This window comes from Schistocerca piceifrons, chromosome 7, assembly GCF_021461385.2.
Source record: "Schistocerca piceifrons isolate TAMUIC-IGC-003096 chromosome 7, iqSchPice1.1, whole genome shotgun sequence".
NCBI classification, from domain to species: domain Eukaryota; kingdom Metazoa; phylum Arthropoda; class Insecta; order Orthoptera; family Acrididae; genus Schistocerca; species Schistocerca piceifrons.
In genome coordinates, this window is record NC_060144.1 from 586,796,552 (window position 1) to 586,812,388 (window position 15,837).

The window sequence follows — 15,837 nt, forward strand, 5'->3', positions numbered from 1 at the left end:
AAGACCTGCCAAAAAGTCTTTCAAACTGAACCTCGTAGGAAGAAGACCCAGGGGAAGACCAAGAAAACGCCGGATGGAGACTGTAAGATCAGATGTGGAGTAGAAACGACACGAGTGGGAAGCTGGCCTGAGTTACAGCGATAGGATTTACGTCGGGGGACGTCCATTCGCCGAATATCCTCCTGTTCCAAGAGGTCATCCACCTGCGGTGTTCGATTCGGTCGCGCAGTGTCATTCATTAGAATGAAATCAGACCCGAGTGCACACCTGAAAAGACGCTCATGGGAGAGGAGTACGGTGTCACAACAACGGCGACCTGTGAGCGTACTGTCTTCAATGATCTGGATGTCACTACACCTCGCCCATGCAACGTCGTGCCTCTGCAGACCGTAACACCTGGACCACCACACGATGATGTACATGTTCCCACCTCTCGTCATATGAGGGTACGTCCAACATCGTTGGACGTAAGGATTTTGTAAGTGGACGTCTTATGTTGTGGGAAAGCATAATGTTGCGTGGGCGTACGGACCTCCAAATCTCTGGATACGGTAGACTCACCAGTCATCGCTGTTGTGATACCTTTCCCATGTGCGTATTTTCAGGGGTGCATTCAGACCACGCTAGATTTTTATGCGACCGCATGGAATGAGGTGGAGGAGCTCTTGGAACGAGAGAATATCCAGTGATGTGACTGACCTACACGTTTCCCATACTTCAGTCCCCGCCAGCACGTGTGGGGTGTGGTGGGGAGACGTCCACATGCGCCATCGACCATCCACCAGCTGTCAACCGCGCTGATGGAGGAATCAAACACCGTGCCGCAGGAACTCCTTACCATTTTGCGGCCTGTATGGGAGCACGTTGGAGAGTTTGCATTGCCGTGCATCGAGGTCACACACCCTATTAAAAAGCATCTAACGCATTTTGTAACGTCCATCATAAATCGCGGTGACTTTAGTATAATTACTGTCTATTTAAAATGTCTATCTGTTTCTTTCATTCCGTATTCACGTTTCATCGAACTACGTTACTTTACAGTGACACTCGTGCGAAAGTTACTTTCGTCCTTAAGTTTTGCACATTAGTGTAGGAACTTCAGTCACCAGTCGCTTAGACGAGAAACAAGTAATGTCTACACTGTTATATTTAAGTGTATTACAATTTACCCGAAAATGTCTTTCTACGAAGGTAATCCCAAAAGTAAGGTCTCCTATTTTTTTATAAGTACATAGACCTGTTTATTTCTACAATGGTTTACATCAGTTTACAGCGTGAACATTTAGCTGTTTTTCGACATAATCACCATTTCTATCGATGCATTTTTGTAGACGCTGTGGCAGTTTTTTTATGCCCATGTCATACCAGCTCGCCACCATGCTGTTCAGAAAGTTATAAGTTCTTTCACCTCGTCATCGGAGCTGAATCGCTTTCCGGCCAAATGTTCTTTTAACCTAGGGAACAGGTGATAGTTACTGGGCTGGTGATTATGTTCCACTGAAACTATTGCAGGAGAGCAACGGTTTGCCGAGCGATGTGCGGGCGAGCGTTCGTTGTCATGGAGAACGTGTACGCCCTTGCTCAACATTCCTCTTCTCCGGTTCTGAATTGCCCGTTTGAGTTTTTTCAGTCTCACAGTACCTGTCAGCGTTAATTGTGGTCCCAGCGATTCAGCTCCGACGACGAGGTGAAAGAAGAGGTTCATAACTTTCTAAACAGCATGGCGGCGAGCTGGTATGACATGGCATACAGAAACTGTCACATCGTTACGAAAGTGCATCGACAGAAGTGGTGATTATGTCAAAAAATAGCTAAATGTTCAAGCTGTAAACTGATATAAACAATTGCAGAAATAAACAGGTCTATGTACTTAAAAAAATAGGAGACCTTACTTTTGGGATATACCCTCGTATATGTGGTGTTAGAGTATTTTAAAACTTTGCCTGTACACAATACTGTGACGATCTCACCTGAACCAGCACGTGTTTTGACAACTGGGTTCTCTCTTCTGATGCAGGCCCAGTCGTCCAAAGCTGCACTCCCTGTCTAGTCCGGTTGCTGTGGATTGTCTTTGCTGGCGAACCTTCTGTCGGGTGGTGAGTACCTGCAAACAAGATTCATTACTGTGGTAATGCCTATTTTGACTGTAGTTTAATTTTATTACTTGCTACTGTTACTTGTAACAAAGTTGGCAAACTATGGTGCAGTTGTGAGAGAACATAGCTCACACACCAAGCACATACTTGTACAAAATAATGTGTGTAAATGCAAGATTAGATATAGTCTGTTTACAATGCCCTTAGAACTTGAGTGCCACCTACGTTCATGTCCCACATCAGTAAATTCAGACTCTATATAGCGTCAAACAGCAAAAATCGTTGGTCTGTTCTCATGTTTTTCATTTTTCAATCTCCAATATGTCGATAATTTCATTTTCCTTCTATGGGAGAGACGTACTGCCCAATGCTCTAAATGATAAACGAAGTAGCGATGATTTTTTATAAGAAAAACACATCAGAAAATTTTATATACGCTGTATTGTATAGATTTTATAGAAGGGCAGCGACTGTGACCGTACTCAATCACGAATCGATGCACTCGCTACCTTGGTAATATTGGATGTAGAATCTATGCGCAAATGGAATTCTAGCGTACGATGGAATTGGAGGATGGCGCGAAAACGTGTTGAACTGCCGCTTGCGACCTAACATCCCAAAGATGTTCGGGCTCACATGCGGTTCGTCTTCGTCGAAATGTCTTGGCTCAAACTCGTCTAGGGGTTGAATCGCACGTGTCACATTACACGCTCTAAATTAGACACTTGTGACCCTTTGGTCAAATTGTGATGGCAAGTTTGCCAAATACAAAGTTAATACAACCTATAATAACAGTAATAATAATATCGGGAACTATATTAACTACCCATGAATGATGTAGGCCACGCAGTTGCGATTTGACTAGAATAATGTTTATTCAGAAAGAACACTAATAGCGAAAGTGGTCGTATTTAGAATTGCTATTACACTAGAGCGCATACCCATTTGACACAGTTCGATCATTCACAATCTCATCGCGAAACACAATACTCCACCTCCATATTTACACGAAAAGTTCCCTTTCCTGAAGCCGTTCATCTGATTGCCTAAAGCTTATTCTACATTATTTTACATTTTGACATATTTTAAAAATCAAAGCTTGACCACTTTCACGTTCTAAGGAAAGTAACAATAATATCCATTACATAATAAACATAAAATTCTTTTACATAAAACCAATACAATTTCGTTCTTAGCTTTGAATGCCACGGCCTTGCACCAATGTGCTTTCTGATAAGTAAATAAAGAACAAAAGTAACTATTATGCACTAAACTTTACAACAAATATTCTATTACCTAATGATTCAATAAGGTGTCATGCTGTCATTGTTCATTGTGTTTTGTGTGGAGGAAATGATGATCTGGTGCTTAATTGAAAATAGTGATAATTTAAATTTACTGTATCTTTTAAACAAATAAAGTTACAGAGTTGATATTTACAACGTTTGTCATTTTAATGACGCGCTTCTGTATTAAATGTTATCGTTAAGATCGACCAAAGCGTTCAGATTTTAGCATTCAGGTCTTTGTTACAAAACTTGCTAATTTCACTTTAACAGTAAATCCTAAACTATTATAGATATGATCAATATTCAAGTTTTATTGGGATCACCATGAAAATTTATGGAGGATGGCAGATTAAAATTAGTGTGGCTTGATTCCATGCATTACTACAGAATTAAAAAACGTTTCCCTTTATGGCCGATCTTAGCTCCGCCATTTTTGACACTGCTACGTCTCCCTGGCCACAAACAGCTTCTACTGGGTTTCCCTATGACGTAGGTTCTCGTCTGTCTCACTTGCACACTGCAGCGCTTAGGCCTCAATAGACAATAGACGCCTGTGATTTTCCCCATCTCGTGGTGAATTTGCGCCCTTTGTGGCACGCGGTCCTGGACGACAGGGTTCGTTTCACAATTCCTGTGGGGTGACTCTTTCTGCCATATGCTTAAATGAGAGCGAAGTGCTCGTTAACTCACACGCCTGCCATACTACTTTCTTATATATGAGAATGTATCTGCGTTTTCTGGTTAAAATTAGTCGTACAGCCACAGTAGTTCCTGAGCTTGTAAAAAGCTGTAAAATCCCATGTATCGACGTCGGTCGGTGAGTCCTGGCACGAAGTCGGCAATCCAAAACGTCCCAAAGGTGTTCTGTAGGATTCAGGTCAGGACTCTGTGCAGGCCAGTCCATTACAGGGATGTTATTGTCGTGTAACCACTCCACCACAGGCCGTGCATTATGAACAGGTGCTTGATCGTTTTGAAAGATGGAATCACCGTCCCCGAATTGCTCTTCAACAGTGGGAAGCAAGAAGGTGCTTAAAACATCAATGTAGGCCTGTGCTGTGATAGTGCCACGCAAAACAACAAGGGGTGCAAGCCCCCTCCATGAAAAACACGACCACACCGTAACACCACCGGCTCCGAATTTTACTGTCGGCTCTACACACGCTGGCAGACGACGTTCACCGGGCATTCACCATAGTCACCCTCTGACATCGGATCGCCACATTGGGTACCGTGATTCGACACTCCACACAACGTTTTACCACTGTTCAATCGTCCAATGTTTCTGCTCCTTAAACCAAGCGAGGCGTCGTTTGGCATCTACCGGCGTGATATGTGGCTTATGAGCAGTCGCTCGACCATTAAATCCAAGTTTTCTCACCTCCCGCCTAACTGTCACAGTACTTACAGTGGATACTGATGCAGTTTGGAACTGGTGTGTGATGGCCTGGATAGATGTCGCCTATTACAGATTACGACCCTCTTCAACTGTAGCAGGAAGTGTGAGGGTCCTGTCTGTGTCGCAGCGTCATATACGGTGACAATTATTGAACAATGTGAAATAAAATCGTCATAACTTCTGAACGGTTTGCATTAGGACGTTCAAACTGTACGGTTGGCCTCGGCGCATGATGGGAAGTACTGTGCGCTGTATGGTTTGGTTTCGCGACGAAGCCGACTTTCATTTGGATGGGTTCGTCAATAAGCAAAATTGTCACATTTGGCGGATTGAGAATCAGCATTTCATGATAGAGAAGTCGCGTCACCCTCAACGGGTCACGCTGTAATCATTGCGATATACCTTGATGGCACGGTGATTACCGACCGATACGTGAAGGTTTTTCAAGGTGATTTTATCTCCATTACCCAAAGTGACCTTGATTTCGACAAGATGTGTTTCATGAAAGCGGAGCTCGACCCGATTGAAACAGGAGTGTGTTTGATGTACTGGAAGAGCACTTTGGGGACCGAATTCTGACTCTGTGGTATCCAGAGGGCACTGGCATGGGCCTCGACTGGCCGCCATATTCTCCGGGGGTGAACACCTGGGACTTCATTTTGTTGCGGATATATTAAAGGCAAGGTGTACAGAAATAACTCCAAACCATTGCTGAGCTGAAAACAGCCATTCAGGAGGTCACCGACAGCATCGATGTTCCGACACTTCAGCGGGTCACGGAGAATTTCGCTGTTCGTCCGCGCATACCATGGCCAATGATGGCAGGCATATCGAACATGTCATAACCTAAATGCGAATATCTGTAGTCGCGTTTACGTATTGAATGAAGTGTGTACACCCCGTAGTTCGTTACTAATTTCAGTTTTCGTGTAGCTCAATAATTGTCATCGTGTAGCTCAGCATAGGAGATCTGAAAATGTCCATCCACCTGGCGTCTTCAAATGGTGTTCTCGTTCTTGCATACCTGTAGAAGTAGCACTCATATCGCGGATCCGGTGTTCTTGTGGTGAGGCTATTCACTAGCGAGTTGCCTACACCTCACTATGGCGTTAAATGAAAATCCAAAGATTACTGGGAGGCCAGAGGGGTTTCATTAGTACTAGCCCGCCGGGGTGGCCGAGCGGTTCTAGGGGCTACAGTCTGGAACCGCGCGACCGCTACGGTCACAGGTTCGAATCCTGCCTGGGGCATGGATGTGTGTGGTGTCATTAGGTTTAAGTAGTTCTAAGTTCTAGGGGACTGATGACCTCAGCAGTTAAGTCCCATAGTGCTCAGAGCCATTTGAACCATTAGTACTTGCCGCAGAGGGAGCCATAAAGTGATGTCATAATTTGTAAGAAACGTACGCCCACGAATTCAGAAATGTTACGCTTCTAATACTTGTGTGTTAAAAACGTGCAAGAAGGTGTCAATAAAATTTTACTTCCTAAACTCTTCTCATAGTATTGCTTGTATTGCTTGGAGAGTCGTGATTTCTTCAGCCCTTATTTTGCCTTGTCATCATAACGACTTCGCTGTGCGAGTCCGCATCGAGAACTGAAGCAGGTGGTGCGAATCACTTCGCTGGGCGTGCTTTTAGCGGGAAGCCGAAGACACACAAACGAATTCGTTTGCCTCTCGGTATTCAAATGTTATTGAAATTAAATAGTAAAGTGAAAGTCTGGACTGAATGCACAGTAGCTTCTTACTGATTGGTTTTCCCATATATTTATTAGCGAAGTCTGAATTACAATTTACCGAAGATTAATAAATAAAAATATGTGGTCTGGCGCACTGGCGCAAGGGTAATCCTCCATTATTGTGTTGCGGCGGGCGGCAGCCAACCAAATTGTACGACTACTAAGGTGACACAATTTCCCACGGAAGTGGTACTCTGTGTTCCAACTGCTGCTTGCAGCTCGCTCTATCCTCGTATGTCATCTAATGGATTTTCTCGCAACCAAGAAGTGAAGCAGGGGATATTGATATTGAGACTCCGAGAACCAGAAATGTTGCACTACGACAGTAGACCCGTACCTGAAAACAGACAAAAAAATTAATTGCGTAACTAACTTTATTTTTTTCGCGGCGATAGTTAAAAGCTGGTGACTACCTCCCTGTAGCTTACGCAGTCGCATAGGTCATACGTTGCGGCCGCCTTCTGCAGCCGTGGTGCCCGCTCGAAGTCGGCGAGGCGCAGCGGCAGAGTCCAAGGCCGGCGTGTGCCGGCCAGCCAGTCAGCGGGTGTCTTCTTCTTCTTCTGCCTGCCTCGCTTGTGCAACGTGCGCAGCAGCCGCTCCCGGCCACTCTGCCAGCGCAGCACCTGCCGAGAGCAGTTCAGCAAGCTGGTGTTTGGACAGCTGTCCACTGGACGCCCCCCACACCCCCTCTTCCTCAATCTGATACTCAGTTCGTCCAGTTATAATGTCATCCAGCCTTCCAAGCCATCTTATTCACCCTCTTCTGCCACTCCAATATTTGCTTCCACGATTCTTCTTTGCAAGCAGTTTCTTCGCACTACATGTTCCAGCCACGATGTGGGTTCTTGTCATTTCCACCTCTCTTCTTTCCCATCCTATTTAAAAAAGCATTCCTTCATTCGTCATTCTGCGAATGCTTTTCACTTTTGCCAGAAGTTTACACAAGCTCATTTCAAATCTGCCAGGTAATTGAAAATTGTTGCGATGCCGCCTTGAGCTGTTGGTAAGGTAAGTTTCAGTCGTCTGACCATCGTCAGGTTCCAGTACACCAAACAGCCGTGCGGGGTAGCCGCACGGTTTAAGGCGCCTTGCCACGGGTCGCGCTGCTCCCCCTGTCGGAGGTTCAAGTCCTCCCTCAGGCATGGATGTGTGTGTTGTCGTCAGCGTAAGTTAGTTTCAGTTAGATTGAGTAGTGTGTAAGCCTAGCGACCAATGACCTCAGCCGTGCAGGGTAGCCGAGCGGTCTGAGGCGCCTTGTCACGGTCTGGGCGGCTCCCCCCATCGGAGTCCTCCCCCGGGCATGGGTGTGTGTGTTGTCTTTAAGAGTAAGTTACTTTAAGTTAGATTCAGTAGTGCGTAAGCTTAGGGCCCTATGACCTCAGCAGTTTGCTCCCACAAGACCTTACCACAAATTTCCAAATTCCGATGACCTCAGCAGTTTTGTCCCATAGGAACTTACCACCACCTCTGTACCAAACAAAATAATACACAAGTAGCATCGTAGGCTTAAACTGTCATGAATCTGTTAACTGATCTGAATTTTAATGACAACACACACGTAAATTGTTGTATTCCCACCTTGAGCTGATGGTAAAGTACTTCATTTTATACAGCCAGTTTCAGTCATCAGGTTCCAGTATACCAAACAAATTAATACACAAGTCACATTAAAGGGTTAAACTGTCACGAATCTGTTAACTAATGTGAATTTTAATGACAACACACACGTAGTAAGGTGTCACATATTCACATAAAACTATTCACACTATCATTTAGACGAAATATAAAATCGTAATCTTCATCTGATAACACCACGAATAATGCATTGGAAATAAAAGTGCAGGGTGAATCAAAAAGGACTTTACAACTTTGGAATGTTATAGAAATTTACTAGGATAATTTCCAGAATCGATAGATGTGTAATTTTCTATCAAACAACTTAAGTTTGATGCATGTCTTGCATGAGTACACCATTCCGCCACCAGGAGCGCCAGTGTAGTAGCAGCAGCTAAAATGGCTACTTTCATTGGTGCGGAGCGTGCTCGCTGCGTGTTTTGATTTCATGAAACGAATTCTGCAACATCTGTTCTGCGTAAACCACGCACCGAATGCTCTAAAGAACCTCCAAGCAGGCAGCGAAAATCTACATGCAACCATCGAACACGTTCGTCTCAGCGTCAGAATTAATGTTTCGTGTCCTTAACAAACTGAAAGTGTACGACCCTTTCTTCTTCATGGAGAAAACTATCACTGGAATTGTGTCGCAGGATATGCTTCAAAACTTTTTTAATTCCACAGATCGATGAAGATGGTCGAGATGGGATGCTTTACTACCAGCAAGACGGTGCACCGCGTCATTTCGTCACTGAAGTTCGAGGTTTACTCGATATCGCTCACCAGATTTGACACCACTGGATTTCCTTCTCTGGGGTTTCAGTAAAGAAACGTACCAAACAGTTTCACCAACCTGAAAACTCGAATGTACGCCGCCGCTGCATAAGTTACGCCCAGTCTGCTGCAACAAGTGTGGGAAGAAATTGATTAACCAGTGCGATGTTTGTACCCTCACAAATGCTAGTCACCGCGAACCAAAAAGACGCTTGACACTTCTATGTGGAACTTGAGGTTGTTTGCTACAAAGTGACAGATCTACCGATTCTGTAAGTTATCTAAAATTTTCGTACCATTCAAAGCTATAAAGCCCTTTGTGACTCACCCTTTGTATCATAACACAGTGATGTGATTCATTACGAAATCCACGTACCATTGGGGGAAGCACCTTGCTATCGTATTGGTCAGCCACATTTCAGGCGCTCAAAGCTCTGGTAAATTTCATCTCTTTGGTCCCACCAAAGGTGGCCAAAGGATCGACTCAAAGATGATCATATATTCACATTCACTATCTGCGTTTAGCAGACGACCATACATTCATTCATTTCACAGATCTCACCACACTGGATGTAGGGATTTACTTTGTGGGAGTGCACATGTGATCAATTAAATAAATAAATTGTCATTCTTTCCCACACTAGTATCCGGCTTCGCTGTATTAATTGAAATTGAGTTATTTTACAAAAAAAATGTGTTGCTCTGACAAAAATAATGAAGTATTTCGTACCTACTTTCAATGTCGGGCGGTACTGTACCCTTTCACCATAAAGACGTAAATTATTCACATTTGTACAGAGTTACCTCTTATCATATCGTAATATAAATTACGTAGTAAATCTATAAAAACTGCGCTAGGGAGTGTACACATTCATGTTAAAACTGTAGCGACTGAACAGCTGATCACTGTTTGCTGGTAGAGCCAAAGAGGTCTACATACATCGATAGCGATATACACTAGAATCATACGATTACTAAACTGGACGTTGTCTGCTACGATAAGTACATGTGACAGTCGTAACAGTGACCTATATGTTACATCTCATAAAAATTTGCGCGTGTTACAATCACAGTTGCGGTGACAGAAAACAAAATATGTAGAGTAATAGCTAACATGTACTCATAAACACTACTGTGAAACGAGCTATAGTCACATTCGTATGTGTACTGCTTCCTGCGTTTAGTAACTTTTGTGGAGCAGGCCATAGACATACGTACAATATACAGCTAGCGGAATCGTCTAAATATATACACAGTAACAGATGTAACAAGCTCAGTTTCTCGGACAAGTTTTATATGAGTATCTCACTTACCACGTTAAAGCGGCAGTTGCGTGTATTGGACAAATAGCTATATCAGCATCTCTTTTAACACATTAAAACAGCAGCTGCATGTAAGCCTTATTTGAATTGTGGGTAGTTCCCGCAATGGACCAGGAATTGCTCCATTATTTATTTCGCAACAGATGATCAAACTGACAGCAAAACGCAACAGTAACTAGGTAATGGCCACTGCATTGTTTGAAGCCTTATACAACAGTATTGTTGGTATCATTATTATTATTATTATTATTATTGGTGGCTGTGAACAGACACAAAGCATTGGCATCCTAGAGTCTTCCAGTTTCTGCCAGTTTAGAAGTAATGAGTCCACCATTCAAGTGATTTACAAACAATAAGCATAGTGCACACATTTTAGCTTGTCTGATTTTAAACGGAGCCGTAGGGTGTGGGTGAAGCAAGTGTCGCTAGCGAGAGGAGTAGTGCAGAAATAGTATGTTTTATGGAAAGTGTATACCCACAGTGTGGGTAGTTAGCTTTCTCTTCTGACAGGGAGTTGTAGATAGCTTTCACGATACACTGAGAATTGCTTCGTCATTCCGTGAAACAGGGTCGTCAGGTATAAGCAGTAGCATTCGATTCATTGACTCATTACTTTTTAGTACAATGAAACACCTACAAAAACTAGGTATCATTACCTACGTCATTTTAAAAATAAGTGTGTACAAAGAAAATTTTTTCCGCTTCTAAAGTTGATGGTGGGGTGTGGAGATGGAGGATGGAGTGGGGATACACCAGCTAATATCAGACTGCACTCAGGGGTGATGGTCTGAAAAAGGTTAGGTTAGGAGCCACAGTCCTATGCAATATATCAACACGGCTATTCGAGCAAGCTGTTCCGGCTACTGGGATAGTTTTATTAAGTAAACAGTTGTGGCGAAATTAGCAAGTGACCTCATAAATAGAGATGGAGGTTTCCGCTTAAATTCTGCGTGGAATTCCGCTGTCGCCGTTTTCAAACAACTGAGGAACAGAGCTGATGCTACCTCACCCGTTGGTTATTAATATTTGATAGTATTTACAGAGAAAGAGAGAGAGAGAGAGTGTGTGTGTGTATATGCTCCGCAAACTGAGGTTTTAAATTTCCTTGTACAGCTGTCTTTCGTTGAGTCTGTGTCGTAAAAATGACAGGGTGTGCACCGGTCGAAATATCGGCAGTTGTCTTACTACGTTACCCGTCTGCATGATGAAGAAATACGGGCTGAATAAGAGAGATAACCACAATTTATGACGGAGAGGGTCCTAAAAGTGGAGAAAATAATTCAGAACTAGGGAAAATATAATAGATACGAAAGTGCCGACAATGGCAAACGTGGAGGTGCCGTCAAAATATCACTGGAAGGGAAGACCTCTGAACAAACGGAATATTTTAGGTACTTAGGAAATTTGGTGACAGATTATAGGAGCAGAGTGGAGGAAATAAGACGTGCAATATCGATCGAAGAAAAGGTAAAAGGCTTGTTGACAGTGAAAATAATTCCGATAGAATTAAGAAATAGATTCACCAAGTGTTTTGTCTGGAATGTTGTATTTTATGCCAGAGAATCCTGGACAGTCAGAAAGAAAAAGGAAGAATACTTGGATAATATATTTGCAGGAGGTGTTGCCCCACAGCTCTTATATATTTTAAAAAAAGTCGCATTACCGCCTTGAGTTGCTGGTAAAATACTTTATTTACAAAACAAGTCTCAGTCGTCTGACCATCATCAGGTTCCTATATACCAAATAAAATAGTACATAAGTAATATTACAGGCTTAAGCTGCCACGAAATTACCTGATGTAAATGTTAACAACAACAACACAAACGTAGTGGAATGTCACATACTCCCCCGAGGGTAGTAATGGCCACCAAGTTGGGTATCACTACCGTCGGATGAACGGTTCTGCAATAGCAGATTTGCTCGGCTGTTGAAGCGTAAGTGATGTTTATGCTCAGTACACCGGTCCTGCACTGTCCTGATGATCTGACAATGCATGAGATGCTGCAACTGTAAAGGATACGATAGACACACGCCTTACGCAACCAAGATCATCCTTTAGGGTCCTAAAAGCGTCCTAACCTCAGATAGCGGTCGAAACCCACATTTCACATCATATTCCGCAAAAGACCGCCAATCTTGCTGGAAATGTTTTCTGCGTAAGGCAGAAAGTTCGTACGCTTTTGTGGCACCTCGGTATTATCACACCTCATCCGATTCATGTCTTTTCGATAGCGCAACGCACGTGTAATCCATCTTTTACTATAACCATTCTAATGAAAGGTGACTTCGGAATGAACTAACTCAGCTGGCAAACTCTCAGACGTGGACCCTCTGAACCAAGATGTGAGGTACTCCTTCGCTCTGAGCCGGGTGATGAAAACTATCAGCCTGCAGATATAAGTCAGTATGATTGGGATTTCTACCAACGCCACGCCCCAATGTACCATCAACCTTCGTCCTTGACGAATACATAATGGAACGGAAGGCAGACACCCTTTTCCATTTCCATAGTGAAGCGAACATTCGAGTGGCTTCAGTTCAGATGATCTTTTTGTAGCTGTTTAAATTCTCTCTTCAACGTGCAAAACAAAAAAGTATCGCTTACAAATCTGAAAATAACCAGGCAAGTTTCAAGGTCGCCGGCTCTAAGACGCGTTTTTCCAAATTGATATTTTATGGGTGACAACGGATTACCCATCGCAACTCTGTCTGTCTGTTCACAGTACTGATCACTGAATAAAAAGAAAACAGAAACCAGCACGTGTGAAATAGGTTCCTTAATTTGACACCCAACTTAACCTCAATCATTCGTAACCAATCAGACGCGGGTGAAGGCAGAGACCAATTCTAAACATAATAAAATATCATTCAAGCGTATTCTTAATTGACTTCTTCTTTTCTGCTTCTACTACTGCGCGTCTTGCTTTTTCTAATCCTTGATGTTTGAGTTTCTCAGGAGGAATATTGAGAACGTTTGGATACAAGCATCACTCCTGACTAACATTGCTTCGTGTACCCGCAACTCTGTCTGTCTGTCTGTCGTTCTTTCATTGTAATTGTCTGTCTTGTCCAACATTCCTTTGTTAGTACTCTGTCTTTCCAGTCTACACTAACACATTCTGAGGTCTTCAGTAAGATACTCCCGTCGGCTGTTAGAAAACGTTTAAGTGTAAGTAACCCTGGCTGATAAGCTTACATCGGATTTTGCATCCATTTCAGTGAGTTCCACCGCGCCACACCTAGATGGAAAAATCACAGCGTCCTCCACTGAATCACTCTTTTGCATTTGGATGGGAAAACGTGTGACAATGTAAAATCAAAACTCGGTACTATTGCAGCCACTGATAGTCGAGCAAAAGTACTCGAAGTGTCAAGAGACTGTTGGTCTGTCGAGGGGCGCGGCAATTAATATCTTGTAACTCTTCAGGCTTTCCCGGCGATCTAATGACATCTTGGGCTGTCGGGTGTTCTGCCGGATATCGGCGTCGTACTTGCACGATATTTCGGTCACGTAGCTCGTAACCTTCATCAGGTGCGACCTGAGACTGCTCCTCGAGTGGACCTGGTCCAGTATTTATGCCTAAGTTGTAGATGAAAAACTTGTCGGCCCGTTGGGTGCCACGACTGCTTGCGGTGGACAACAAGAGGCCGTAGCAGTTTGAGCAACATAAATGAGATTTAATTTGTAGAGTCGTCTCCGTCGATGCGAGCTGGATTCGTCACCATACCCCGATAACCAAGAAACAAAACTATGCTCGACATTCGGTGAACTTGGTCCATATAAGACGAAGACTTTCGCCTCAAAAGTTAAGGCAACATTTTTTTTTTTTTTTTTGGAGATTTTGAGGGTGTTACACTGATAGCCTTTCATAGTAAAAGAAACAACGGTCAGTGCACGGTACTACAGTGAGATATTCGACAAGAAACTGAGGGAAATATTTGGCGAAGAAGGAAGTGCTGTTTCATCACGACGCACCAGCTCATTCATCTGGATTTATCTCCGCAAAACTGCATGAATACAAATGGTAAAATATTCTGTTTCGACTCTGCAATTAATGATCATCATCAAATGAGCTGTTTAAAGGTAAATAAAAAGTAAGCTAGTAAACCACTACGAACCTAGAGCGTGTAGTTATTTACAGATGCTATTTTGATTTTTGTAATTTAGCTTCCTATCATGCTTTTAGTTCTCTTTCGAAGAGAAAGTGTGACGATGACTTGCTAATAAGAAGAAACCGATTAGGGCAGCATTTTTGCCAATGTTCGCGTACGAGGTTGTCACTGTGTTTCTTTGACTGTGTGAGAGTACCTTACATTTGCTGCCAGCAGCTCTCGTGAGAAGTGCCAAGTTGCAATTGCATATGAATTTTTTACCTGATGCCTCGGGATGGTAAGTCCGCAACAGTTCGAGGAAATTTGGTAATTTTTTTTAATTTGTCCGTCTCATTTGCATGAATATACGATTTTTGCTGCAGTGGTTGCCGGTTGCGGGCTGACGCGTCCATTCTCAAACAACACACCTTGTTATTAACCGTAACAGTTTTGTAAATGTTGATCCGAGATATTTGAACTCTTTCACACGCTTATACATGTTGCAGTTTGCTACTAGGCTCAAATGGCTCTGAGCACTATGGGACTTAACATCTATGGTGATCAGTCCCCTAGAACTTAGAACTACTTAAACCTAACTAACCTAAGGACATCACACACATCCATGCCCTAGGCAGGATTCGAGCCTGCGACCGTAGCGGTCACGCGGTTCCAGACTGAAGCGCCTAGAACCGCACGGCCACACCGGGCGGCTTTGCTACTAGATCTCGTGCGTTATCAAGTTTTCTTCCTATGGTCATTACTCAGTCTTTTCAGTGCTACTTGTAGCTCGAACCGCGATGTCGGTAATTCCACTGTCTGTTTAGATCTTTTCAGCTCATCTTGAGTGCATGCAAGATTACTAGTAAAACTAAAAGAAGACCTTCGCAGGGCGAGGAAAGTCGTGACAGACACTAAATAGCCGAAAACAGGAAGTGAAGCAGACGAAGAGGAAGCTGAAAAGTTCTTACTCGAGTCGCTACTTGGTTAGTCTGTCAGAAAAAGTCGTTACCTGTGTCGGTGAGAAGTTTGTGTGCGCGATTTGAAACTCCAGTGGGGAAGGTCAGAGATGTAGTGTTGTAAGCTGGGACGGAGAACGGTGTTGAATGTCGGTAACAACATTATACGGAGTCGTGCGCTACCAGTGATTACGGACTACGGTTTTACTGGGAAGACGTGACGCTGCGCGGTGTGTCTCAGAGAGCTCACGGAGTGACTTAGGTGCGAACTGTCGGCTTTGCGTCGGTAGCAGCAGAGCAGTAGCAGCAGCAGCAGTAGCCATCCTACCTCGAGAGCTGGCCGGTCGCACGTTACGTGGCGTGGCGAGTAGTTAATACGGTGGGAAGAGAGGCCGGCCGTGAACTTTGGCGGAGAGTTGCCACGGCGTCAGGATCGCCTCACATCGAGACCAGGCGTCCTCGCAACGAGGGTGACCAGCAGGTGGCAGGTTGGGACTTGAACCCTGGCAGTGCTGACAACTTAAGTAATGCGCAGCCTTTGCCATCCCACCTCGAA

General features: G+C 43.7%; 1 long non-coding RNA gene across 1 annotated transcript in view; it reads left to right on the top strand.

Moving 5' to 3' along the window:
- LOC124805323 overlaps positions 1–15,837 on the top strand; it is a 399,521-nt gene that overhangs the window by 205,846 nt on the left and 177,838 nt on the right. Inside the window, exon 2 of the long non-coding RNA XR_007017439.1 lies at positions 2,018–2,096. This is a non-coding gene — a long non-coding RNA (uncharacterized LOC124805323). The remainder of the gene's footprint in view (positions 1–2,017; positions 2,097–15,837) is intronic.